This window comes from Artibeus jamaicensis, unplaced genomic scaffold (genome assembly GCF_021234435.1).
Source record: "Artibeus jamaicensis isolate MK-2021 breed Jamaican fruit bat unplaced genomic scaffold, CSHL_Jam_final contig_354, whole genome shotgun sequence".
NCBI classification, from domain to species: Eukaryota; Metazoa; Chordata; class Mammalia; order Chiroptera; family Phyllostomidae; genus Artibeus; species Artibeus jamaicensis.
The window spans coordinates 34,585,243-34,611,603 of NW_026521803.1; positions in this window are offsets into that span (position 1 = coordinate 34,585,243).

Sequence of the window (26,361 nt, forward strand, 5' to 3'; positions counted from 1 at the left end):
TCTCGGTGTGTGGTCACTCAGCACCTTTGGGAAGGGTGCTCGTTGACTATCTGCAGACCATGACGGGGGGGAAAAAAAAGCACCCAAAACCACATTGCGGGTATAAGGTTCAGATGTCTCTGAGTAGTTGCTAAAGTTTTCAAGGAGCTTCTCTCGCTCATCCACCTTATTTCTATTTCCTTATCTTCAGAACCAATTTTCCTCTCCAGACCACAGCCAATTTTGGGGGCCGCCTGCCTTTTTCAATTGATGAGTGACTGTGACAATGGCTGTTGCATTTTTTAAACATATACAGAAAGTGTGGCCAGCAGCATTACGGCTGCAGTTGGATTTCAATATTTTAAAGAACACATAGCAACCGGGACTTCACTTGGTGAATGTCTGTGAAAATCAAAAACTGAGGGGAAAATGCTAAAAGAACTTGAGACTATGTGGTCGGAGCAGCACAGAAGGAGCCCCCAGGGGAAAATGTATCACACTGTGATTCATCAGTGTGACTGAACCCTCCAACAGTCTGGTGGCTTCTGCTTATTTGATCCTTGTCCACACTTGTTTAGTGTAGGATAATTTCTCCAACAACCTTTTCTCCTGTAACACCCTTAAAAAAAAAGAAAAGAAAAAAGGGAAAAAAGGCTGCTTTATTTTACAGCTAATTTGCTGTGAGCACATCGCCCAGCTGCTCACAATGAAGTAAGAGAGGAAATGAGAACAGAGGAACCTTCTAATGAAGGAGGTGGGGGGCAGCGAGATGGAAGAATCGGTTCGATGCTCTTCATATGATTAAAGACAAGCCAAGAACAGTGGTAAGCAGATATGTTCATCGGCAGCCTAAGCATAGAGAAATGAGAGACAAAACCTGACTGGAGAGCAAATGATCTGTTTGAGATGGCATTTTAACTGGTGAAAAGAAACCTCCCCTACTTTTCTATCGTACAAAGTTATATTTGGGGTTTTGCTCTCGAACATGTTATCATTGGCCCATTACTCGTAGACCAGAATACTTTTAAAAACAGATGTTAAAATTTTGCAATTCCATAGAAAAGAGTTCAGAGAGGTGGGTTTAATGAATGAGATCGTGGAGGTTTTGATGAAATAATTCAGGGACCATTAGGAAAATGATGTCCCGGACTTCTGAGTTAATAGACTGACTGTGTACCTCGTCCTGACAAAATATTTTCTCTTAAAAATAGGAAAGATCACATTCTATATTGCATGCTCACCTGTCTGCCAGTTCAGGACACACACACCCTTGAACAAGACCTCCTCTAACTCTCCCCTGGGGCCTTGTCAGAATGGGGTACATGTGATACTTCAGTACTGTTTCAAACGGTGGAATGCAATCTTCGTATGGAAATGAAGGATTTCCTGAAGTTTCAGCTCTCATAATGTAACCTGTTCTGCAGGACGGGGCCAGAGGGGAGGGGAAACAGCTTATAAGCTAAAAGACAAAATAAATAGGTTTTAATATTCAGTGTTGAAGAAATGTGCTACATCAGTCAGTGTGATAGCGGTGCCAAAATAACTCATTTGAGCCCGGGTTTCTCATTTGTCTGGGGGAGCAGGTTGCTGTGCACTAAGGCTTCCGTGAAACAGTAGAAGAGTTGGCCCATCATCACTTCAAGCTCGGGGCTCCTCCGTGTCTTCCCTTAGTGGAAGCTGAGGCCTAATTTCCTCTGGCCCAGCTGGGGACTCCATGCAGGCTGGCCGCGGAATCCTATTCTGAGAATTGTTTTAACACCAAGGGAGCTCCTTGTCCCACCTCATATCCTGTGACTTTTTTTTGGTCTACTTATCTTCCTCCGAGGAAACCAACATTTTAGTTGCTGTTTGATAGTTTCTAGGTTTAATCCCAAGTAGTAACTTGGATTAATTCTGAATCATCACACTTGGTGACAGGGATTAAGGGCCACTCTAGTGGACAGAGCACTATTTTTGGTGCAATAAGATTTTTGAAAATCCTTAAAAATCTGAAAATAAAAAGTAAAATGTACTGCATAAAACTGACAAAGCATTGGGCAGCCGACATGTTCAAATCCACCCACTTGCTAATTGGCACTGGACATACCTAGAAATAGATCCAGTAATGGTAAAACAATGACAGTAATTAAGATAATGCCAAAAGTGTACTTCTCTTAGATTTGAAAAACTTTAAGCTTTAAGAATGAAAGTTTAGGGGGGTATTGCTTAAGGGAAAAGGGGTACTAGGCAGAGGTGGGGCAAAGGGGAAAAAACTGGAACAACTGTCATAGCATAATCAATAAAATATACTTAAAATTAAAGTTTATTGTTAATAGAAGCAGTCATTGATGGGTAAGAGAAAGAAACTTGTTTTGGAGCTTGATAAAGTGTCAGTAGGTGGGGTCAAGATGAAGTCAAATTATTCTGTTTTTTAAAGTTTGCTGTCCAATTGTTTCTTATCACCTGGGTACCAGAAACTTATTCTGTGCATCTGTGCATAAAAGCTGGAAGAAGGCAACAGTGTAGGAAGGAACAGGATGGTAGAATACTCTACAGCTGTGAAAAGAAGCGGGTAATCTCTCTACATAATACTCAGGAGTCATCCCCAAGGTATATTTTGTTGAGTAAAAAAGTGAGATGGAGGAATGAGCTATAGATTGTTACTAGGTATTAAGAAATGGGAGAAAGAAATGTCTATATAATAACCATATTTATAAATGTACATATATGCATAAACCAGTGATTCTCAATCAGATGTGATTGCAGCCACCAGGATATATTTGGTAATGTCAGGAGACATTTTTAATTATCACATCTGAGCAGATATTACCAGCATCTAGTGGTCCAGTGGGTAAAGGCCAAGGATACTGCTAAAGATCCTGCAGTGCACAGGATGCTCCCCACAACAAAGAATTATCCAGTCTAAATATCAATAATGTCTAGGTTAAGAAATTCTGATCTCTCCTGGTGCATGTACATGAATCTTCTTCTGCCTAAAAAAGTTGCAAATGGGTTACCTATGGTAGAAGAAAGGAACAGGGTGGAGGGAATAAGAATAGAAGTAAGGCATATGATTATACCTTGTTTTGGAGCTTTAACTTTGATATCATGTATATATTTTATGTAATTACTAAAAAATTAAATTGTAAAAAGAAAACCCTAAAATTCATCACAAAATTTAACACACGAATCTGTGTTTTGAGCAGGCAGCAAATCACACCAAAACCAGTCAGTGCACTTAAACTCAGACATGGACTCCACATTTTAATGGGAAAATCCCTAAGGACTGCTTTGTGGGCTGAATTTCCCCACCTCCGAGCTAATACATAAATTTAGTGTACATCGAACTCACTCAGGAAATTTTTTAAAATGCAGGTTGCTAGGCACACCAAGAGTGTCTGATTCCATATGTCTGGGACAAGGGCCCAGGAATCCGCATAGTAAGCAAGAGTCTCATGCAGATGGTCCAGGAACAAAGTTGGAGAGACACTTCGCAGATTCATCACAATCTTAAACTTCAAATGTGTCATAACATGATCTTTGATGCTTTGGTTCCTGGCAGTACATCCCCTTAAATGAATAAGCAGTTAGTCAACTGCTTCAGAAAATCTCTTAACTCATGTTCTCCCTTCCTCCAGAATAATATAATAATAATAATCACAATTGTAATAACAGCACTAGGACCAACATTCTGAGGAGCCTGAATACCATGCCTGTAGTTATGTGCCCATCTTCAGTCCTGCCTCAAGGAGTTGAATTTAAAGTTACAGAAGCTCGAAGCTATAACTCACTGTCAAGACTACAAGCCTAATCCGTTCAGTTCAGCTCAGTTTCTAACACAGCTGGACCCTTCCCAGGTGGCGAGTGCAATGGTACAGCCAGCACTACACAGACTAGTAGGACCCAGGCTTTCCCTTGGAAACTTTTAGAAGCAGCGGTGTAAACAAATTGACATAAATAAATAAATAAAACAACAGAGTAGAGAGTATGCAGAAAAAGATAGAAGAAAGCAATGAAGGTGAGGGACTCATTTTCTCTAAGTCATCCCAGGGCAAGCCTCTCAGCTGTCGTGAAGGACCTGCTCAGGGCTTTGAAGGCCGCTTCCCAGGGGAGAGGTCCGTTAGTACACCCAACACGCAAGGAGGAAGTGCAGTCCCGGAGAGCCCAGATCACCCTGCTGTCTTGTCTAGGGAGGCTTTCAGGGAGAATGAACTCGGTTTGTCTCAGATCATGCCAGCCTACAGGAAGGAAATCTTTTCCCTGTGAACCTCCCAGACTTCTGCAGCCTCCCCCAAGGACTCCAGGTTACGGTACACAACACTTCACACTATCCGATTCATTTTTGCTCAGAATTTATCAGCCACAAAAATGGGTTTAACCTTTTGAGCTTCGGTTTGGCACCTCCTGCTTTTCCATCCTCAAATGTTGTCTCCCACCCCATCTGGCTGTGGCAAGCCTCTTTCAAGGACCAGACATCTCTAAAATTAGGCATCGGCTGAGATTTATGCTGATTCTCTTGATTCAGTCCAGACTTGTCAACTTCCCTGGAAGCAATAAGATACTTCCATAAATTACTGCAGCCTTAACCGACCAAACTATTTTTAAAGGGTGGTCTATATCAAATGCAATGAAATCCCAATGGTTGCCTCAATAACTTTGCCTTCTTTCTTTCCTTACTCACTTATATCCCCAAGTGGATTTGGTATTTACCTTGTGTCATATTTTGATCTCAGTTCTTTTTTTTTTTTTTTTTTTTTTTTGCCTCTGGAGGAAGGCAGAGAGCAGTGGCACTTTTCATTCAGGTGTGAAAACGAAGTCTCATCACATCATTTCTCAACATGCACCCTGGTTAATCGTACACCCCTCATCTTGTCTCTAGCACCTATTTGGTGATCGTTAATGGAGGTGCCTAAGGAACTGAACACAGGGGAAGTTCAAGGTCCAGGAGCTAAAGCAGATCTTAATGTCCCCATCACTTTCAATGATTCTGGCTCAAACACTAGCGAGTCCTCTCTTAACCTAACTATGCGATAGCCACTGGACCCCACGCCTCCCTACACCAAACCAGCTTTGATGCCCCCCCGCCCTTGCTGGTGTTCTTCGAGGAAAGGGAGCTGTGCAGAAGGAAGTGTTTGGAAGCCCTATGCCCTCCTCCCTGGCCAACCCCCCAAATGGCTGAGAATCAGCAGGGTTGGAACCAAGGAGAGAGGATGTGTGTGATGATGGGTCTAAGTTTATTTTTCGTTTGACTGCTGACCAGCTCTGAAGCCTCACCCCCCCACCCCTTTCCAGTGGTGCCTTACATCTGGTAAGGCTGTTGAGAAAGCCTGAGTACTGCTTCCTTTCGCTACCAGCAAGCTCTGTGCCTAGGAACTCTCACCCCAGCCCCACCCTCTCCAGTGCCCTGGGAAGTCCTGTCGGACCTGCTGAGGGCCTGCCCTGCACTCTCCCCCGAGTCTTCAACACTTTATACCCACTTGGTGTGCATGAAGCATCATCCATCTTAACATCCACCAGATTTGGGGTGGGGTCCACCTGCCTCTGCAGGTGATGAGGACAATTTGTTTTCTTCCCATCTGGGACCACAATCCCTCCCACATAGGTCAGTGGAAAGCAAAGATCCTTGAGTCTCTGTCACGGTGGATACGTCCCCCCATTGGGTTGAAGTCTAGGAAGCCTAGGAGGCTGCTTTGCTGCTTCTATAAGACACTGGTCAGAGACCAGAGTCCTCCCCTGGCCACAGTCACTCCCGAAGTCCTGCTGCCCAACTTGTCTCCCATTGGGAGCAACCTACATCACATCATTCTCTCTGGCCACCCGCTGGCCCACCCTGCCACTAGCTCAGAGTGAATTAATATGGATGTCCTTTCTTCAGGATACTTATTGCCATCTGCCAGGTAAAGATGGTAACAGTTCCATAAATCTGTGGTGATTGAAACATGAGTGGCTCGCCCTGGAGTTGTGCAACTCACCATCCACAAAAACACTGGTGGAGGCTCTGTTCCACCAAAGATGCTCCCAGTCCTTTTCTGAATTTCAGCAGAAATGTGAGCTTAATCGGAAGTACACAGCCAGCGATTCCAGCTCAGCTGTCACGTGGGTGTCGGGACGCCTGCACTCAGAGGAAAGGGGCTGGCATTACCGTTCTACTTCCCCTGCACTGAAATTCATCATCCAATCCCCTCATTCATTTCTATGGGGGCAGCTGATTTTTCAAGGGGGAAATTTTTTTGTATGGGACCAGCCCCTGCACTGTGGGACATTTGACACCCCAGCAACCAGACCCCAATGTCAGGGGCATGCCCTGGTTGTTGTGGAAACCAAAAGCACTCCTCCCACATTTCCAAATGTGCACTCGGGTGACAGTGTCCCCCCGCCCACTACAAAGACCACATGATAATCTGTTTGTCTTTGAAGGGCAGACACGTGACCTTCCACTGATCTATATTACCTGTGCCCAGCACAGTGCCAGGTGTTACTGGAGGACCTATCATTGGATCCTAATTGAGAAAAAGCCTTATAGGACTGGCCCGAAGAACTAGCACATCATGGCACACACTGTACATAGGGCAAGTCGGGTTGTCCCCCACCTTACCTGCTGGGAGAGGGCCCGTGCCACCTGTACCAAAACTCGGAGACCCTCAGCCTTTAAGTGCCTCTCTCAGGAGGAGGGCATCTGCTTGCACACAGAGGCGTCCTCATCAGCTACAGCAGAACTGCTCGTCACTGCAGGCATCTCAGCTCCTTCTGTCGACAGTTAGTCACAGGTTGCCTTGCTCTCATGCCCGGAGAACAGGACGGCAAGTACCTCCCACATGGGAAGGGAAGAATACGGCAAAACACGGACTGACAAACAGAAATATTGAGTTATTCAGAAAAAAAAGTTGTGGGCAAGTTCTGGATCAGGATTTCTGCCTTACATCTCAGGGCAACATTTTAAAGTTTCTCAAAGAATTTTCGTATTGATTGTTTCAAAATCTGCCCTGCCACCTGTAGCTAAGAATGTGCAATTTAATTTAATGTGTCGAGTTGGCTGGGCCCCTGTGCCCAGGTAATTGGTCAACAATTATTCCGGATGTTCCTGTCAGAGTGTTTTTAGATGAGATTTATATTTACATTGGTGGACTTTGAGGAAAGCAGGTTGCCTTCCATAATATGGATGGACCTTCTCCCATCAGCCGAAGGCTTGATAGAATGAAAAACTGACCTCTTCAAGCAAAAGGAAATTCTGCCGGCAGATGGACTTCAGACCTGAACTGCAGTGTTGACTCTTCCCCGGGTTGCTAGCCTGCTGGCCCACCCTGCAGATTCTGGACTTGCCAATCTTCATGATCACATGAGCTAATCCCTGAAAATAAATCTGTGTGTGTGTATATACATATATATACGCACATACATACACACACACACACATCCTATTGGTCGTGTTTCTCTGGAGAATCCTGTCTAACACAGGATGGTTTTTATCTTTTAAATGATTATATTTTAAATGGTTATATAAGTACCTACACAGTGTTCTAGATTTTGCCTCAGAGCCAACAAAGCCTAAAATATTTACCAACTGACCTTTTAAAAAAAGGTTTGCTAACATCTGTCCTAAGCCAACCATCTTTATCCTGTTTACCTTTCCAGGGATGGTGTTAAAGGGTGAAATTAGTCTAACTAGGCAGTTAAGAAGGACTTATAAGAAAGCCTTCTTTTCTCATAAGAGGAAATAACCAGATGTGATGCCTGGAACGACTGCAGCCATTCTGCAGACATGAGGCAAGCATGTGAGCACAAGGCCACCTCGCTAAGAATGCCAAACAAAAAGATGGAAAGAGTCCTCAGGACATCACTGAGCTACAGATTAACACTCTATCTCAAAGTTTCTTGTTGTATGAAACAACAAATGACCTTAATGTTTTCATGCATTGAGTCAGAGTTCTTATTACTTGTAGCTAAACGCATCCGGATAGATCCATTTGGAAATGAGAATGTCAGAGAGATCTCATCTCTTTGTTAAGGTCCCCAGTTAGTTCGTGGGAGAGCTAGAACTAGAAGACTGTCTTGTCTAAACTGAGAAAACTGAAGTTTCTAGCGGTGAGACAAAGCATGCTTTTGTAATGAATGGATTGACAGTAGCAAGATAGAGTTAGCTGATTTAATTCAAATTGGTGCTTCGGGGGAACTGTTTTATAACAAATGAAGACTGCACCCACCTTACTTGCGTTTATTTTATTTTGTGTTAAATTTCCAAGGAACCAAATCATTGATACTGATATTTTCCCCAGAGAGGGAGACACATAGAAATACCAGGCTCTACACAGAGGAAATGTACACACCTGACCTTCCATACAGTTTTTGCTTATTGGATTTTTTCCCATTACTAGGACAAACAATTCAAAGTCGCTAGTTACTGCCACATGAATATTCCAACCAGGAAGACACTCTTTGTTCCCTTACGTTACTCAGATAACCATTTTCAGGCCACAAGGTCAATTTTCAGGCAGTGAACCCTTATTGCAGCCTCCATAGTAGTTTGGTAAAAGATTTTCACTGTCCACATTTCACAACGGGAACAGAAGAGGTTAAATGACTTTCCCCAGACTATACAAAGCACAGCTCACCTCATCCATTGTCATCTGGAGAGCAGAGACAATTACCGGGCTCCCTCGGGCCAAACCTACCACTTTTCGGCCTCATTCCTTAGATAGTGGCCCCTGCCCTCCTACAGGTGTCTCTGCAGCGACTTCCCCATGATAGTCAGGTGCCACCACAACTACTCTCTCTGATCTTCCATGTAGAGATCTGGATTCCTATACAGACTTGACTTCCTCTTTGGTATGTAATCGATTCTCAGACATATTTCAATACCAGGAGCTAATGGGGAATCAAAAGAACTTACAAGCAATCCAGATTACCACCACGATTTTGTTTTATTTCCAACATTTCAGAGCTGTGTCATTCTGACTTTTGAGCTGTGTTAGAAATGTCTGTTCTCCTAACTTATGGATCCAGACATAAAGGACCATAAGTTTCAGGACAGGAAGGGGCCTTGGTGCTCTTCTGACTCCCCCTCCCACTCTGCATTGATCTTGCCCAGTTACCCCAGCTTATTGTTAGAAAGCTCTGTCTCGCATCAGGACACAATTTTTCTCTTACCCACAGGGTACAGTTCTGCCAGCACGTGCCTCCCTGAACAAACACAGTTCCTCTTTCATGAGACAGCCCCTCAGATATTTTAAGACTGCCACCTTGTAACCCAGAATTTTCTCTTCCCTGTGCTTAACCTCCCCAGTTCCCTCAGCCTTAGAACAAACTGCTCACAGGTCTCACTATTCTTCTCCAAATATGAGCCCCAGGAAATAAGAGCAATTTCACTGAACACTACTACCCTCACACTGGCCCCTAAATCCACCTTCTACAAATTTCCATTGATTAGCACTTCCTTTTATGGGCTTATTTCTTAGGACCCTTTGAAAAGATAGGAACACAAATTTAATTGTGCTCCTATGACGCTATTTATTTGGATTTGTATGCCCTAGAAACTCCTTGCACCCCCCGTGACATCAGAGTGGGTTCACTTCATATTACCGGGGACCCCAGCTTTCTTTCTAGCAAACACCATTCCCATTGAGCGGTTTTGATATGGGCCAATAACGTCTACAATTAACATTCAGGGTCTGATGTCAGATGCGTGCTAAACACTGTCACATTCCATTTAAAAATAGGTAAATACCCCAGTATTATATGTGATCATCTTAGAAGTGAGTGTAAAGTGTCCATGTGACAAAAGGAGACGCTCAGAAGGCTCAGAGGCCAATTTGCACCAACACAGAGGATGAAGAATAGTTCTGTCTGAAGCCTAAAGAGTCTGGTAACCAGGGAGTTGTTGAAGGCACAGCCTTTTGGTAAAGATCACCAGCCAATGTTAATCAACCAACAGTAATTTTTGTGAACTGACTATGTGCTGTGCAAACAGTAATCGGGAGTGAGTCAGCATCTAAACACGTCTGACATGAGCCTAATTAGCCATTGAGTCGTGAAGCTAAGACATGCATTGGCAAAATAAGGCCACATCTACTAAGCACTAATATGTAAAGCAAATGATTGGTACAGAAGTTAGAAAGAAACCGAGCATCAAGTGCGTACTACCTTCTCACTGTGCTACAGACATCATCTCCTCTACAGTGTCTAACAGCTTAGTCTTAGATATCACCAGTCCATTCAGGGACGAGAGAAGTGAGTAAATGTCAAGAGGCAGTACACACGCTCAGTTTGGTCTTTCTAGGACGCAGGAGGAAAAGATCTCCAAACAAAGCTGCAAGATTGAGAACTTCCCCTGTGCGTGGCTCTCAGAGCTAAAACGATGACACTGAGCAGCCAATAGCTGAGCAGAGCAGAGCAGTGACGGGGAAGGAGCCCCAGAGTGGAGCACAGAAGAGGGAGGGTAGGCTTGGGGACTGACTGTGTGCAGATGCCACCAGGCTGGAAAATGCCATGGGGCAGATGACCCTGAGCCTGTTCGAGGAGAGAATGATGTCACCTGGTCCAATGGGGAGTTCAGGACAGGCCAGGTCGGGACTCTGCCCTCCCACTGCAAAGCCATGTGCTCTTGCCTTCTGAGTCCTAGAATCAGAGTCGGGGGGGCTTAGCCATCCTGTGGTGCAGCCCTTCCCTTGGAGAATGTGCCAATACGACCTTGACAGTCCCATTAGGACTGGAACCCAGCGCAGGCTTCTGATGCCCAGTCCATCCTCTTTCCACTAAAATCACACCCTCTGCCAAATCCGCTTTCCCAGCACCCACCTTCTCACGCCCTTCTCTCCCTTTCCACTTAAAGGAGGAGCTTGCTGCACCCTGTCTGCCAGCACTTTATACACCAGCCTGAGAGACCACTGGGACACAGGAGTCGCAGGGCAAGGGAATTAAGCACTGGGCATAAGTAGCTATAAATAAAAGCCCTGAACTAGTGAAAGTTTCTAGATCTCCTTTTTATTTAAATGTTCCTCATTTATATGCAACCAGTTCACAGGAGCCCACACAGCAATCTGCGACACACCTGGTATTGTGAGAGATCCCCGGGTTGGTGGCGGTGTGCTTTTTCCCCACAACAAAAACTACACAAAGTCGCGCCCTCGGGGCACATCGCCCCTCCTTTTCTTTCTCTTCAACGAACCCCCCAAAGAGGTAGCTTTATAAAACACAACCACCAAAATGGGCTCTGTTTATTCTCTCACATTCCAGGAACGTCCATCCAGGCACATTTTTAGAGAGTGGGTAAGTCCAACAGCTGTGTCCGGTGGCCACACTGGTGCCATACCAAATGTGTCTCAACCGGCTAGGGATGCTGCACCGAAGTGCCACTGACCAGGGCCTTAAACAACACACATGTATAGTCTCACAGTTCTGGAGGCTGGAAGTCCAAGGTCAAGGTGTCAGAGGGTTCGTTTCTTCTTAAGCCTCTCTCCTTGGCTTGTAGATGGGTGCCTTCTCCCTGTGTCTTCCTACATCATCTTCCTTCTACAGGCATCTATAGGCCCCTTTTAATGAGGACATCTGTCACATTGAATTTGGGCCCACCCTGAAGTCTTTACTTTAACTTAATTGCCTTTTTAAAGACCTAGTCTCTGAGTACATTTGCATTTTGAGGTGCTGGGAATTAAGACATGAATTTGGGGGGCACAGGATTTAATTCAAAACACTTCCCTCTCCACCTTTCCTCAAATTTCATGTCTTCTTGCATGCAAAATACAGTCAGTCCATCTCAACGCACCCTTCCCCGCCAAGTCTCATCCCTTCCACCATTAACACCAGCAGCTTTTAGGGCCTCTTCAACTCAGAAGGACTCAATTTGGAGAAAGAAGTCTGCTTCTCACACAACCATGGCACACACATTACTGGGTAATTTTGGTAAACCTTTATGGTGAGCAAATATGCCTTTCCTAGCACCTCTTGTTCAAAAGGAGCCAATTCCCTCTGTTCTAGGAAAGGACTACAGCTTCCTGAGGGTAAAATCGCTAAGAGGACCGCTCTAGTGAACCTAGCAGTCCACCTGTTTTTCCCATCATCAACAGCACACAACAGGGTATCAGGAACTGCGAAGCCAGAAGCCATCATGAAACCAAGGCTCTGCGTAAAACCCGTCTATCTGAAATTGAGAAGTGATGGGGACCTCGCTCGGATTGAAAATAGACAGCTGCTTCGCATGCCCTGCCAGAACAGCTGCCGGGGAGGCAATGGCCGGCAGCAGGAAGCCTCAATGGCACCAGCAGCGTGTCGGGGACTGCACTGGGGAACACTTGCCGTCCCTGGGATTTCAGCAGATCACATCTAAAGGGGAAAGGCCTGGGCTTCCCATCACCACTTGCCAGTCTTTCAAAGTTCAGCTTTCATTTCTAACTAGCCGAAGGCGTGTCTTCAGGTCAAGTTCCTTTTCAGTGGTATCGTACAAGGCTGGGACCCTTTTCAGTAATGAGCCACGTTTATGTTTGATTCACACACCGTCTTGGACACATACCATTTCTGAACCATAACATTTGAAGTGACAGCTGGGCCCTTCAGCCTGGCTCACTACCAGCAAGCAGAAGTTGCTGGAGGAGGTGAACAGAGGGATGCAGACAGCCTCTGGAAGCTCTGCCGCCGCCCCTGAGTGTCATTCTGATGCTTTAAGAAACCAAATCTACACTCAATTCTACAGAGACTTGAAAGAGCCAACTTAGGAATTTGATAAGGGGGAGGGGAAGTGGGGCTTTGAGGCTTAAGGAAAAAAATTTTAATATACACACACATATATATATGTTTACTTTTTAAGAATGAACAAGAGATGGCTTGAGACTAGCAAACATGCCCGGGTTTGCCCATCCTCAAACATTATTAGACAAATCTGTCATGTTGACAAATAGCCCCCACCAAGCGCAGACCTAGCCGACAGCAAGCACAAGCCGTGTTTGCTCCCACTGCTCCCAAATGCAAATCGTGGAATGCAAGAGGCCTATACGGTGTGTGCCCGTGGTCTAAAAATACCCCGCCTCCCCTTCTCTGCAGGGATCTGCTTCCCAGGCGACAGGGGCCCTGAGGCCTGGGCCCTGCCCAGGGAGGGGCTGGGGCCTCCATCTGCACCAGAGCTAATTACCGGAGGACCTGGACAGGCAGCTGCGCCCTGCGCTGGGCTGGGTTGGTGAGCGCCTTGCAAGCCAGTGGTTCTAACTTTAGAACTACACTCCAAACTTTGATCTCCCAGCACTGCTTGGCTTTAGGCAAAACATAAACTTGAGAGCTGCAACATGTTTTTTAAATTTTATTCCCCTGGCAGTTTTAGAATAAGGACAGGAATTATTTTCAAATGAGAAACTTTGACTACATAACACAGGCTTCCAAAATTAAGCAGAAACACATGGCGGCTCTTATTATTAAATTTCCCTCGGAAAACAATGGTTTAAATTATGGAGCTGGTGGGGGGGAGAAGTTTGATAAAACTTTGAAATGTGAAGCCTAAAGTTTAAAATAAAAAAAAATTCTAGTGGACTTTAAAAAAAATTATTATGGAGTTTTCCTAGCCATGCCATTATTAATCTCTGTCAAGGCTTTAAAAATTAAATATTTGGGATTTAAAGTATAAATGACAGTTTTTAAAGCTGAAACTCAGGTGCTAAGGGGTTTCCTGAAGCACAGAGAGACATTTGGACTGCCCAATTATAGCATCTCACCATAAAGCAGGTCTTTCAGAAAATTATAAAGGTAGAATTTCACTGTATTCTAATCTGTCCCCGATTCTGTACAGGAAGCAGGAAGCTCCTAGCAAGGTGTCCCCTGCAATCCATGCCAAGGGCAGGCTACACTCGGGTTGGCCCCAAGGCGGGCCTTCGGCACCTTTTGACCTCAGAATAAATCAAGGCTCTGCTTTCCTTGATTTATTTCTCTTCTCCCCCGAGCGCTTCCAAAAAGGGATCTGGGCACGAAGGTGTTCTGGGAAGCTGCACTGTCTCCCAGGCTCTCTTTAGTTCTGCCTTTCCTTCCAGGACTAAATCAGTTCCTACCTCCTCAGGGAAGCCTTTCTGATCACTGCATTTAACAGTTTCCCCATGCCCTCCTCAGCCCACATCCCCGTGCACATCACTGGTTTGGAACCTCCGATTTCCTGCTGGATGTGCTTAGTGATCTTAAAGATGTGGCTCTTCCATTCCCAGCTACCTCATAAGATCTGCACTGGCAGGAACCAGCTCTCTTTATTTTTGGCTTGCCCCACAGGGCCTAGCTCAGTGCTCTGGGCCCATGGTGGGGTTCCTGTGCTGGGACTGCAGGAGATAATCCCAGGGCTCTAGTAACGCGACAAGAACTTATCTTCTAGCATCACCCAGAGGATGCCCTGGGCAACAGACACAGAGGAAAAAAATCCCAAGTACTTCCACCTCTCTTCCCACTCCTGCCCTGACACAGAGCAGGTCACAGTGTCTGAGGGAGGCTGGGCTGCCAGCTGCGCTCTCTGGTGAGGAGATAAACACCGTGGTGATTGCTCAGCTGGACAGAGAAATAAAGGAGGAGGTGAGGCAGCAGTTGTCTCTGATTCTGCAAATGACTTTTTTTTTTACTTCTGCCATCTCCCATAACCCTGCTCCACCTTTGAGACTGGGCCTGTTTTTAAGCTTCTCTGTTAAAAGGGATAATTTCTGCACACTGTTGGTCCTAACAATATCCACCCCCGCCCCACACACACACACACATACACACGCAGCAGCTTCCCATGCTCCCTTTGCAGCATTTTTTAAAGTATTACTGCCAGTTGTAGGAAAACAAGAACATCATTCATAAAACTCTGTTTATGTAACTGGACTCCCATTTGGAATGACTTCCTTTTCAGTTATAAGAAACTTCCCTTTCTCTGTCAAATAGCCAATTTAATAAGCTCACTCAACATTTCGGTAGGAATTTCACTGCCTGCATCATTCAAAGACATCTCGGGTATGGGAGAGAGTACGTTGCCCAGGCGGCCTCTGGGACTTAGGGCCGCATTACTCAGGGTGGTCTCAGAGTAGCTCATCATCCTGCTAGAAAAGCACGGCCTCAGCTTCTATCCCAGACCCACTGAATCAGAATCTCTATTTTAACAGGATCCCCAGAGATTCAGACACACATTTATACTGATTATAAGCATCTTACAAAGGCCCTCTCCCCACCATAATGCTTTCTCCCACCAATCTGTTACTCCTGCCTGAAATGCTCATTGTAGAGATTCACAGGATGAGGTTATCCATGGTTTTTCACTTTTAAATAGAAAATTCATCCAAGAGGAACACGTTATTAAGGAAAATCAGCTGTTAGGACCGAGGTGCCCAAATGAATTCATCTGCTCCTTTCCATGGGGACACTACATTTGCAAGTGAGGAGAAGAATGAGCTAATAACCTGCACCCTGTAGAACAGTGTGCAAACGGGTGCCGCTGGTATGAGGATGCCAGGCCAGGAGGGCTGCCCTGTTCTGTCAGACACGGGAGACAGAATTCCCACAGTGGCAGACTTTCAACAGTAAGAAAATAATCTTCCCAAATGGGTGACCACATTTGGGGGTGGGGTGCTGAGCATCAGAGAATAGAGTCAGGGAGCCAGTGAAGATGAAAAGAGGTCAGAGCAGGTTGAAATGGGTGAATGTGTGAGTGGACAGGGCCAGGGCCAGGGCCAGACACCAGGCCTGCAGCCCCACTCTGGGCGGGTCCGTGGAGGTGAGTGTGTAAACAGAATCACTCTAAAAGGCCATAAGCAAGCATGTCCTTGGTATCCCCCTGCCTGTGCAAAAGGTCACAGTCACACTAATAATGATTTTCACTGCCCCATTGAACCCTGCCATTCTGGCTCCAGGGCCTAGCCCCTGTGAGGAGTTCCTCCTTCCACCTCAGTTTCCAGGAGACCCCAGGAGCTACTGGAAGTCTGCCGAGGAGGCAGATGCTTCTGGCTCCACCCTGGGGTCCACCGTCTCACACAGCCCCAGAGCTGATTCTATATAAGGTTACGGGAAATGTCCACCCCGACACCCGCGTCTGCTCTGTGTCCGAGTCCTTTTTCAAGCTGACGCAACAGAACACCACAGGCTGGGGCTTAATCAACAAGAAAAATCTATTGCTCACAGTTCTGGAACCTGAAAGTCCAAGATCAAGGTGCAAAATCAATGTCAGGTGAGGGTGTGCTTTCTGGTTCATAGACGGCTGTCTTTTCTTTGTGTCCTCTCATGGCAGAAAGGAGAAGAATGCTCTCTGGATTCTCTTTTATATGCACTTGAACCCCATTCCTGAAGGCTGCACCTTCATGACCTCCTCACCTCCCAAAGGCCCCACCTCCAGATCCCATCACACAGGGGAGGGTTCAACATATGAATTTGGGGGAGATACAAACATCCAGCCCATACACTCTACTAGGGAGATCCCTCAGCTGGGCTGTGGACATCAAGGGGTACAAAGTGTAGAGAGACCTCCCTGACCCCCTCGCACTCTCAGACCCACCTGCAGGGCAGGCTTCCAATTTTTCTCACAGGATTCGTTCTCTCCGGAACCCCACAGTGTCTTTATGGGATCTGGTTTCTGTCCCTTCCCATCCATACCCTGTCATTTCATCAGACATGCCAGTATATGTTTGTCCCCTGATCATTAATAGGACCCAATTTTTTCCCCAATAGGAACAGGATGAAATAGGAATGGAGAAGACAGGCATAAAAGTGGAGATTAGCAGGGTGGATAGTTGTGGGAAAGGAAGCCACCAGACACTCCCTTTTGACACAGCCAATTCTCACCACTCACCACTGCAACACCCTGCTACAGTTCATTAGCATGTTAATTAACCAAGTGAAATAAATTTAAAATAAACTTCAAGAGGAGCACAAAAGGACAGCAGCCTGAAGGAACATCAACAATTCTACCCACTTCTGTGCATTTGCTCAAGTATTCAACACCTAGAACAGTGTCTGGCATAGAACAGGCGATAAATATTTGCAAACAAGTGACCACATGAATGAACGCCTTTAGCAGATATAGGCCAAGGGCCTGAATGCGCAAGTCTTTGTGCTGGACACAAAAATGCAGCAGTCAATCAATTAGTCTCAGCCTGACAGGGGACCAGGGGAACAAACAGATGATCCCATGCCACGTGTGGTAAGTAATGCAAGTGGGGAATAGGGGGGCTTCAGGAGCACATAGAGCCCCCCTCCCAGGATGGTGGCTCAGCAGAGTTGCTGGGAGGGAGGGTTAGCAGACAAATGCACAGATCCTGAGTCACAAGGGCCTGGGATGCCTGCCAAGAACAGCACCGCCTTTGGCCTCTGGAGGCATCTCCCTAGGGGCAAAGGCCATAAATCTCCAGTCACATCCTTGGTCCCCAGCACTCCCAACTGAGGCTAGGTTTCCTCTGTTCTTGGGGTAGCTCAAGTCCACTGCCAATAGCTGACAGTCATTAATGCAGAAGGCGGACAAAAGAAAGATGGAGTTGTTGTATACACAGAAGAGGAGGGTGGGAGTGGAGGGACTAAAAAGGAGGTTATTATAGTGCAGATACAATGGGCCTTTGCATTTTAAACATGGAGAGAAAGAAACAGGCGGATGAAAAAGTGAAAAATGGCAGTTTACAGAGAAAGCTGTTGGAGAATGAGTAAGAGGAGGAGAGTTGATAACAAAACTGGATACATTCGGCAGTTATCTACCGAAGTCTACAGCTTCAGAGAGAAGCTCAAGAGTCATCTAAGTTGTTTTACACAGGGAATAAGACTGACTTTGGATGGGATTTCTCTTGGTAATGGGATAAAAATTCAGGCATTGCTCATTCAATTCCAAGGCTTGCTTGCAGCCCAGTTCTGAGCGGAAGGGAATTGTGTTGTGGTACATATTTATGTTTGAATGCAAGCCAGCATATACTCTACAGGCACGAAGTTCTTTCATGCTCAGGGAGAAAAAGTTTCCGATCTTATATAGTCTTTCATCCTAAATCTGAAGTACTTAATAAGAAGTCAGTGCTGGCCAAGGCCTGGTATGAAGCAAGGCTGAGTACATGTGTGTGCCTGTGCACATAGGAGAAATACACATCTTTGCTTCGATGGGGAATGGGTTGGGTTTCCCATAAATGGAGAAGAGGAATCTGATGAAGCATTTGCAAGATTACATGTGTTGTGGATCACGTTGTAATGTGCATTGTTCCCCAGGCTCCCCTTTGTCTTTCTTTTTAACCACTTCCCACCTGCCCCACATACCACATCCATCAGGGCTTTCGATAGGTCTGGTTCCAGTTTCCATAAACTAGATCAGGTGGTAGCAGAGTTAACGGTTAGTGGAGCCAGGCACCTTGGCAACCCCTGCCCCTGTTTCCTAAGCTCTCTCATGTCACCAAATTCAAATTATCCAAAAAGAAAAGATAAAATGCAGGCCAACTTAGGCTGTGGACACTTGGGAGCAGATAAATACCTTAAAGGATTCCCCTATAAGATTTGAAGCTTTGAAGTCAAAAATCAATGGCCAGCTTTTCAAAGGAAAGGGTAACAGGTGTGCTCAGGTGAGCCCCAGACAGCTGGGTCTATGAAAGCAAGTGCTTACGCAGGTGCGGTAGCTGCTCCAGCCATATGTCCTGAGCAGACATAGGAGGCAGAAGGAGAAACAAGACAGTGAATCATGGAAGACAGGCCTATTCAGCCATCCACGCCTCATTTGTCTCCAGGTACACAGAGCAAACCCACAAGTAGAGAACAAGAACATAACAGATGGGACTTTCTGGGAGGAACTTGCTCCTGGCTCCAAAACATTCAGATAGAAGTTAAGATGCAATCAACAAGTTTTTGGCCACATGGCTGATCTCCAAACCAAGAGACTGGAACTTCTAGGCCCCATGAAGAGGAATCTTGCAAAAACAAGGAGTAATGAAAGAGCTGGAGCAGAGGGGCCTCTAGGAGTTTGTTACAGCAAGGTGTAGGCCCTCAAGACATCTTGCTGACCTCTAAATGCTGGAAAGTCTCAGGTCTTCATCCTCCACACCCTTTCTCCTTCTCTACACACTCTCTGGGTGACTTCACTCAGCCCCATGCTTTTATGCATCATTGAGGCACTGAAGGCTCCCAACCCTAAATCTACCCTGACTCCTCTTCTAAGCTGCAGACTTAATATCCAATGATGTTTTTATCCTTTTGGATTTTAATGGAGCTTCCAAAGTGAGTGGATTCATACTTAATCTTCTGATTTCCTATTGTGCCCCCAAATCCTACTACACTTTGCTCCTCCTCATGTCCGAAACTAACCCTATTATTTACTGAGTTGCCCTGGCCACCACCTTAGATTCATCCTTGACTCTTTGCTTTTCTTTCACACTCCACATCCAATCCACCAACAAGTTCTCTCGGCTCTATCTTCAAAATATATCCCATTTCGACTTCTCATTGTGTCCACTGCACCACTTGTCCCAGGCACCACTATTTCTTGCCTCAATAACTAGCATGTCCTCAAGCTCATCAAGCTGATCCTTAATCCCACACTTTCTGCCTTGTGTCTAGTCTCCACCAAGCACATCAAGTGACTTTTTAGAAAGGTAAATAAGCTTAGCCTGTTCTCATGCTCAAAACCTCCCACTGGTGTTTAATTACCCTTAAATGAAACCCAAAGTTTTACAATGCCCTGATGAATGGCTTGACCTTCCACCTCATCTTCCCCCATCTCCCTGGCGTCCATTCCAGCCACACTAGCTTCCTAGTTGTACTTCAGGCCATACCATGTAATATTTGTGGTTCTGTCCACCTGGAAAGCCCTTCTCAAAATATTTCATATTCCACCTGTTGTATCACCCTCTCTTCCCTTATCCTGCTCTTCAGAGCATTCATGTAGGATATTTATCATGCTTTTGGTTACACATAAATTTAGCATTCTGACTCTGTTTGGGAAATTTCAAGATATCTCAAGGCATAAACCAGTGGGTTTAATAGGGTACCCCCAAAATCCATGTTTGCCCAGACCCCAGAGGGTGACTTTAGTTGGAAATCTGTTCTTTGCTACTATAACAGTTAAGAATCTTAATATGAAATCACCCTAGATTCAGAATAAGCGCCAAAACCAATGACTGCAACCCTTTTAAGAGAAAAGATACAGCAATTTGGACACACTGTCAGACCTACAGGGAAGAAGACCATGCGACAACAGAAGCAGAGATTGAAGTTACATAGCCACAAACCAAGATGCAAGGAAGAATTCTTCCCTAGAGCCTTCAGAAGGAACGTGTCTCTGCAACACCTTGATTTTAGACTCTGGCCTCCAAACCTTGAGCCAATAAAGCCATCAAATTTATGGTAATTTGTTACAGCAGCCTTAGGAAACTAACACAGCCAGAAAACTCATTTCTCTGGATGCTTGGTAATTAGGGTATAAGCAGGAGACTAGATTCCCTCCAGTCAGAGATACCACATGAGACTTCCATTGTAGAACCCAGTATCATTCCTATCTGCCCAGCCTAGGCCTGGACATGAAGGGGCAGGAAACGAGCCATCCCTGGGTCGAGCCAAACCCATGACCCACAGACTCTATGAACATATTTAAATGACTAGTGTTAACACCATTAAAAAAGCAATAGTAACTAGCAAAATTACTTTAGTAATAGTAATAGCAAAAAACAAACAAACATACAAAACAATTCTTTTATGGCGATGGATTAGAATAGGCCCTTGTCAGAGATAGTGGGTCTGTTTGAATACTTGGATCTCTTATTGCTCACAGCCACATCAGAAAACCATAAACATGAGGTCTTTCAGCGTACACAAAAATCTAGAATCCTAAAAATCTAGAATCCTAAAAATTTAGAGAAATATTTCAAAAACCTGGGTATATGGTACATTAAAGAATCCTCAGTGTTGTTGGCATGATAATGATTGACACCAAACGTCAACGTCATACCAGGCGTTTCCATAGTCACAGTTCATGTAACGTGCCCAGGACCTCTGAAGAGCAGGCCTTGCCATTTCTGTTCTACAAAGGAAGACTGCAGAGTACAGACACTTCCACTCATGCTTTGAACCCTAAAGAGGTTTGAAGTCCTGAGTTCTGACAGCCCATCTCCCAGAGCTGTCTCTAAATAATAACAATACTGGCTAAAAATGAGGAGGCTGGAATGCCAAGTGATCTTGACAATCCCTTTCATGATATTTTAAGGCTACTGCCAAGAACAATGTTGTCTGAGAGGGCTTAGGGTGGTTACCAACGTGGGAGAAAACTGTCCGGTTGGAAGTTCAGAGTAGCAGGTCATAAATTATTTTCGTAAAAGAGAAGGCCAAGCAAGGGTCCATTTTAACAGCCATCTGGCATCTCTAGCCCGAAGATTGGGCTAAGTTTATACTGAATTTCAAGATTTGGGGCACAATTTATAGCAGGAAAATATTCTTTGATGCATTTTGGTGCAGTTGGATACAGCCAAGAATTTGTTGAAATTTAAATTAAATGAGCCTGAAGCTGCTATATGACAAAAAATATTGATCAAGTAGCCCCAATAAATGCTGATAGGGCACCCAGAGGCTGCTAAAGATGGCCAGGGACTTTCTGATATCACTGGAATGAAAGAAATGGTGGTATTCTTGGTTGACACAATTCACATCTATAAGTTAGTGAGGGGAGTGGTACAGTTCATTGCTAATGTGGAGACAAAGGGGCCTTGTGATGCTGCTGATTCACTTAAAACAGTCAGTACCGGAGCATTAATTTGGCATCCTCCCAAGAACACTACAGGGACTTTGTTAGGTTTCATGAGAGTATAAACTATAATAAAACCAACCCTTCAATAACCCAGAAATCCAGATATATAAGCTACATAGAATCCTACTCTTTCTGAGCAACAATTTTACTCTTTCTGCACAATAAGCAAAAGATCGTCTGGTCCAATTGCTTCATTATATAGATGAGAAAATCTGGGCTCCCAAATATTAAGAGACCTTTCAGTGAGAGTTAGCTCATAATTGTATAGAGCTCAGTCTTTAGGGCAGAGAGACCTGGGTCTCTACCACTTACTAGCTGAGTGGTCATGACTCATGGCAAGATAATCCCACTCCCTGCACCTCAGTCTGTTTCTTCATCTCTAAAATGGATATGCCAATGGTTTTTACCTCATATTGTTTTTCCAAGGAACTGAACAATGAATGTAGAGTAGCTGGTGGAGAGTAAGTACTCAGTCACCTTGAGCTATGGTTGCTTCTCCCCAGGGTCACACAAACAAATTCTGGCTGAGCCAGGATTACAACCCAGTTATCAGGACTCTTAGGCTGATAACCCCATCAACAAGAAAGGTATTTCCCACCTATATCCCTGGGTTTACATCCCAATCACTGACCAGCACCCCATAAGTGCAATAAAATACATATAACTTCAATAAACTTCAATCTTTTTGCCATATAAATCAGCAAGCCATTCAATAAATAACTCAATGCCGAATCCACAAAACTGTAGGCGGTTTCCTTTGGGACCAACATTTTTTGGCTAATTAAGATGAATGTTGTATCGATGAAAGATTATTTTAAAATGGCACTGATAGTGTTTAGACATTGTCATAACATCAGCCGGTAGATCACTAATTTGCAAATTTTACTAAAGATCTTGCCAATTAAAACCCTTTCTAGACACCCTCAAACACACTGACAGTGACAGCTGATAGACCGCATGGTAAAGACACGAGCACATTAAAATCACACAAGACTGTTCTCCCTGGAAGGGCTGAGACAGAGAGGCGAGGGTTCGTCCCCAAAGCGAGTGCCATTCAGTCGACCCAATCAGACTGTCAGAAGGGAGAAGCAATACTTCGGGTTTTATTTTAACTGCACTGTTTCCAAAACAAACAGTGGAACTTCTCAGAAAGTCTGCGGAAAATTATCATCCTGCAAAATTGTTTCTGTGAGATAAACCAGCAGACCTGCAACTCTGGACAGAACTGAAATTCACCAGGGCACAAGTCAGTTTACCTGGGAACCGATGGATATTAGCCCCGGGGTCCCATGGGGACAGTTTTCACTTCTCCAGGGGTGTTCAGAAAGGGCAACAAAAGTGATCAGACCGTGTCTGGGAAGCCACCCAATTAACAGCACGTTGGTGAATTCCTGTAAAAGTCAGTTTTATAAGCTCTGGTCGTCAGTGGATGATTAGAGAAAATTTTCCATATTTGGTAGTTAAGCTAGTATGACAAGGTAGGTATTTAAACAGACAATTTCATATGCATAACCCAAAATTTACTGAGTGTCTACCATGGGTACTAGTGTGTTCTATCATTTATTCATTGCAGCAATCTTGTAAAATTGGTGCTCTTATTATTTCCCCCCTCAAAAAAAAAAAACAGGTGAGGAAATTAAGGCTCAAACATGATGTAGAACTCATTCTTGAGTTCTACACACCATTGCTACCTGGTAAACTGGGATTTAATCCTGGTCCACCCAGCTCCAGGACCCTGGTGGCAAAACTCTATAGCGTTCCTGGCCTTCCTACTGAGATGTGTGAACTAACCACACGCTGGCTCATACAGCCTTTTCTGAGAGCCACGTGTACTCTTTCTCCATTCAATGAGATATTCAAGAATCTACCAAATTATGAAGTGTGACTATGCATGCAGAAACTGTGCATAGTTATTCTGTATAGAAACAGTATGTACTAAAACCTTGTTCAGAATAGAGATTCAAAATATGAAATATTTTTGAAAAACATGAAATTGAAATGGGTTTATTAAACAAGCCAGTAAGTAAATAAGATGGTAGTGGTGTTCTAATAACTCTGGCTGTATCGTACATTAGCCCTACGCTTCACTGCACAAGACAAGCACTTATTATACCCATGAATTAATTCTGTGAGTCAAGAATGAGACAGAATGCACGGGGCAAAGTTGTCCTTTTTCCATTATGTCTGAGTCCTCAGCTGGGAGACTTGAGGCTGGTGGCCAGAATCACCTGATAGTTCCCTCACTTACGTGGTTGGGGTTGGTGCTGGCTGTCACCAGGCGGCCCCAGTGCCTCCCCGCATCTGCATCTCCAGGGGTCTCCCTGCCAGCTTTCTCGGATCACGGTGACAGGGCTCTGAAGGCAGACTTCCTAAAAGAGAGAATGCCAGGGAGAAGCTGTATCACCTTTTGTGTCCTAGCTTTGCGAGACTCAGAGCATTATTTCCGTCTCAATCTACTTATCAGAAGCAAGTCACCAAAGCCAGTCCATATTCAAGAGGAAGGGAATCAGACTCCACCTCTTATTGGGAGGACCGCCAAAGCCCTTGGGGGTGGGGCATGGGACTGGAAATATTGTTATGACTGTTTATGGAAAATAAATATTTATATTTATTTTTTAAAGAAGAAATGATGTATATATACTTAGTATAAGCAGATTAGAAGCATCTATTTAACTATAAACATTCTCACCTATTCTCTAAATTGTATTAATTATAAAGCATTAAAATATTTTCATTTTTATATTTTATATATATTTTGAAAAACAACCCCTCAAAGTATGGCTATTGGATAAATAGCCATATATTAGGTTCAAAAGCAATGAAATTATATTTGCTTTAAACATCATATTACAATGTATTTTAAGATTTTAAATCAGCTTTTTCCTCTCTAAGAGTTTACATGATTTTATTCTTTGTGCGTAAAGACCTTGGACTATAAAAGACCACTGGGGACCAAACTGTTCCTTCCACTATTCATGGGTAAGCAAAACTGAATCTAAATCATCCTGCTGTCTTTCCTGTTTTATCTATTAAAACCCGAGCAGAAGAATAATGTGAGTAAAACCTCCCACTAGACCTAAAGACAGGCAGGGTGCATTATTTGGTTTCAGAATATCTGGGGATTTTCCAGAAATCTTTCTGTTATTGATTTCTAATTTAATTCCACTGTGGTCTGAGAACACACTTCGAATGCCTTGAACACTTTTTAAATGTTCTGAAACTTGTTGCCCAAAATAGGATAGATGTCCTGTGGGTACCTGAGAAGTATTTATATACTGGTGTTTGGGGTACAGCAATCTATAAATGTCAATTAGATCATGTTGGTTAAACAAGTGTCCAAGTTTTCTACATACTTACAGGTTTTCGGTTTACTTGCTCCATCTGTTATTGAGTGAGCAGTGTTAAAGTCTCTGACTATAATGGTGAATTTATTTATTTCTTCTTGAAATTCTAACAGGGTTTTTTTTTTTTTTGCCTCATGCACTTTGAAGTTCTGTTATTAGGAGCATATATTTAGAACTATTATGTCCTGAAGAACTAACCCCTATGTCTTTATAAATAACCTTCTTTATAGCTGATATAATTCTTTATTATATTTATTTTCCCTGATATTAATATAGCTCAATTTTTTTAATTAGTATTATCATTTTTTAAAACCTGTTTTGATTACCTTTAAATCTAATTGTGTCTTTATTTAAAGTAAGTCCCTTGCAGGTAATGTATTACTGGATCTATTTTTTTTTTTACTGAATTTATTGGAATGGCATTGGTTAATAAAATTATGGAGGTTTCAGGTATACAATTCTCTAATACATCAACTGTATATTGTATTGTGTGTTCACCACCCCAAGTCAAGTCTCCTTTCATCAAAGTTCAGTCTTTCTTTAATCCAATCTGGTGCCTACCTTTTATTAGGATGCTCAGACCTTTTAAATTTAAAATGATTAGTGATATGATTAGGTTTGAGTCTATTATCTTGCTATTCGTATTCTATTTTTCTCATCTGTTCTTTGTTCCCTCTTTTCTTTCTGTGCTTTCTTTTGGATTAATTGATGACTTTTTATGATTTATTTTATCTCCTTTGTCTAACTGACTAGCTATATCTTTTCTTATCTTACTGGTTACTTGAGGGTATACAGTATGCACATGAAACTTATCCCACTGTACCCTCAAATGATTTTATATACCACTTCCCGTATAGTATAAAACCATACAGTTGTATACTTCCACTTCTCATTTCTCAGCCTCTGTGCTGTTGCCCTATACTTTATTTTTATATTTGTAACGAAACCCACATCACATATTATTATTATTATTTGAGCTTAAGTGAACAATAATTGATAAAGAGGATTTAAAAAGTAAAAAATATATATATATTTACATTTACCCATAAAATTTCTTTGTTTAGGTAAGGTTTTCTTCCAACCTCATTACTCTTGGCATTCTTTCCTGGGGGGTGGGAGCAGTCCCATGCACCATGGACTGTTTAATAGCATCCCTGACCTCTATCTACTACACACTAATAGCCTTCCACACTCCTCTCTACCCCCTCGAGTTGTGACAACCAGAATGTCTCCAGATACTGCCAAATGTCTGCAGGGGCGAAGCCACCCCTAGCTGAGAACCACTGGTGTAGATACCCACTTCCATCTGCTGTCGTTTCCTTGGGAAAGGCTCCATTCACATGTCACGGAGCGTGGGTTTGCTGGGGACAGATACATTCTTTCAGC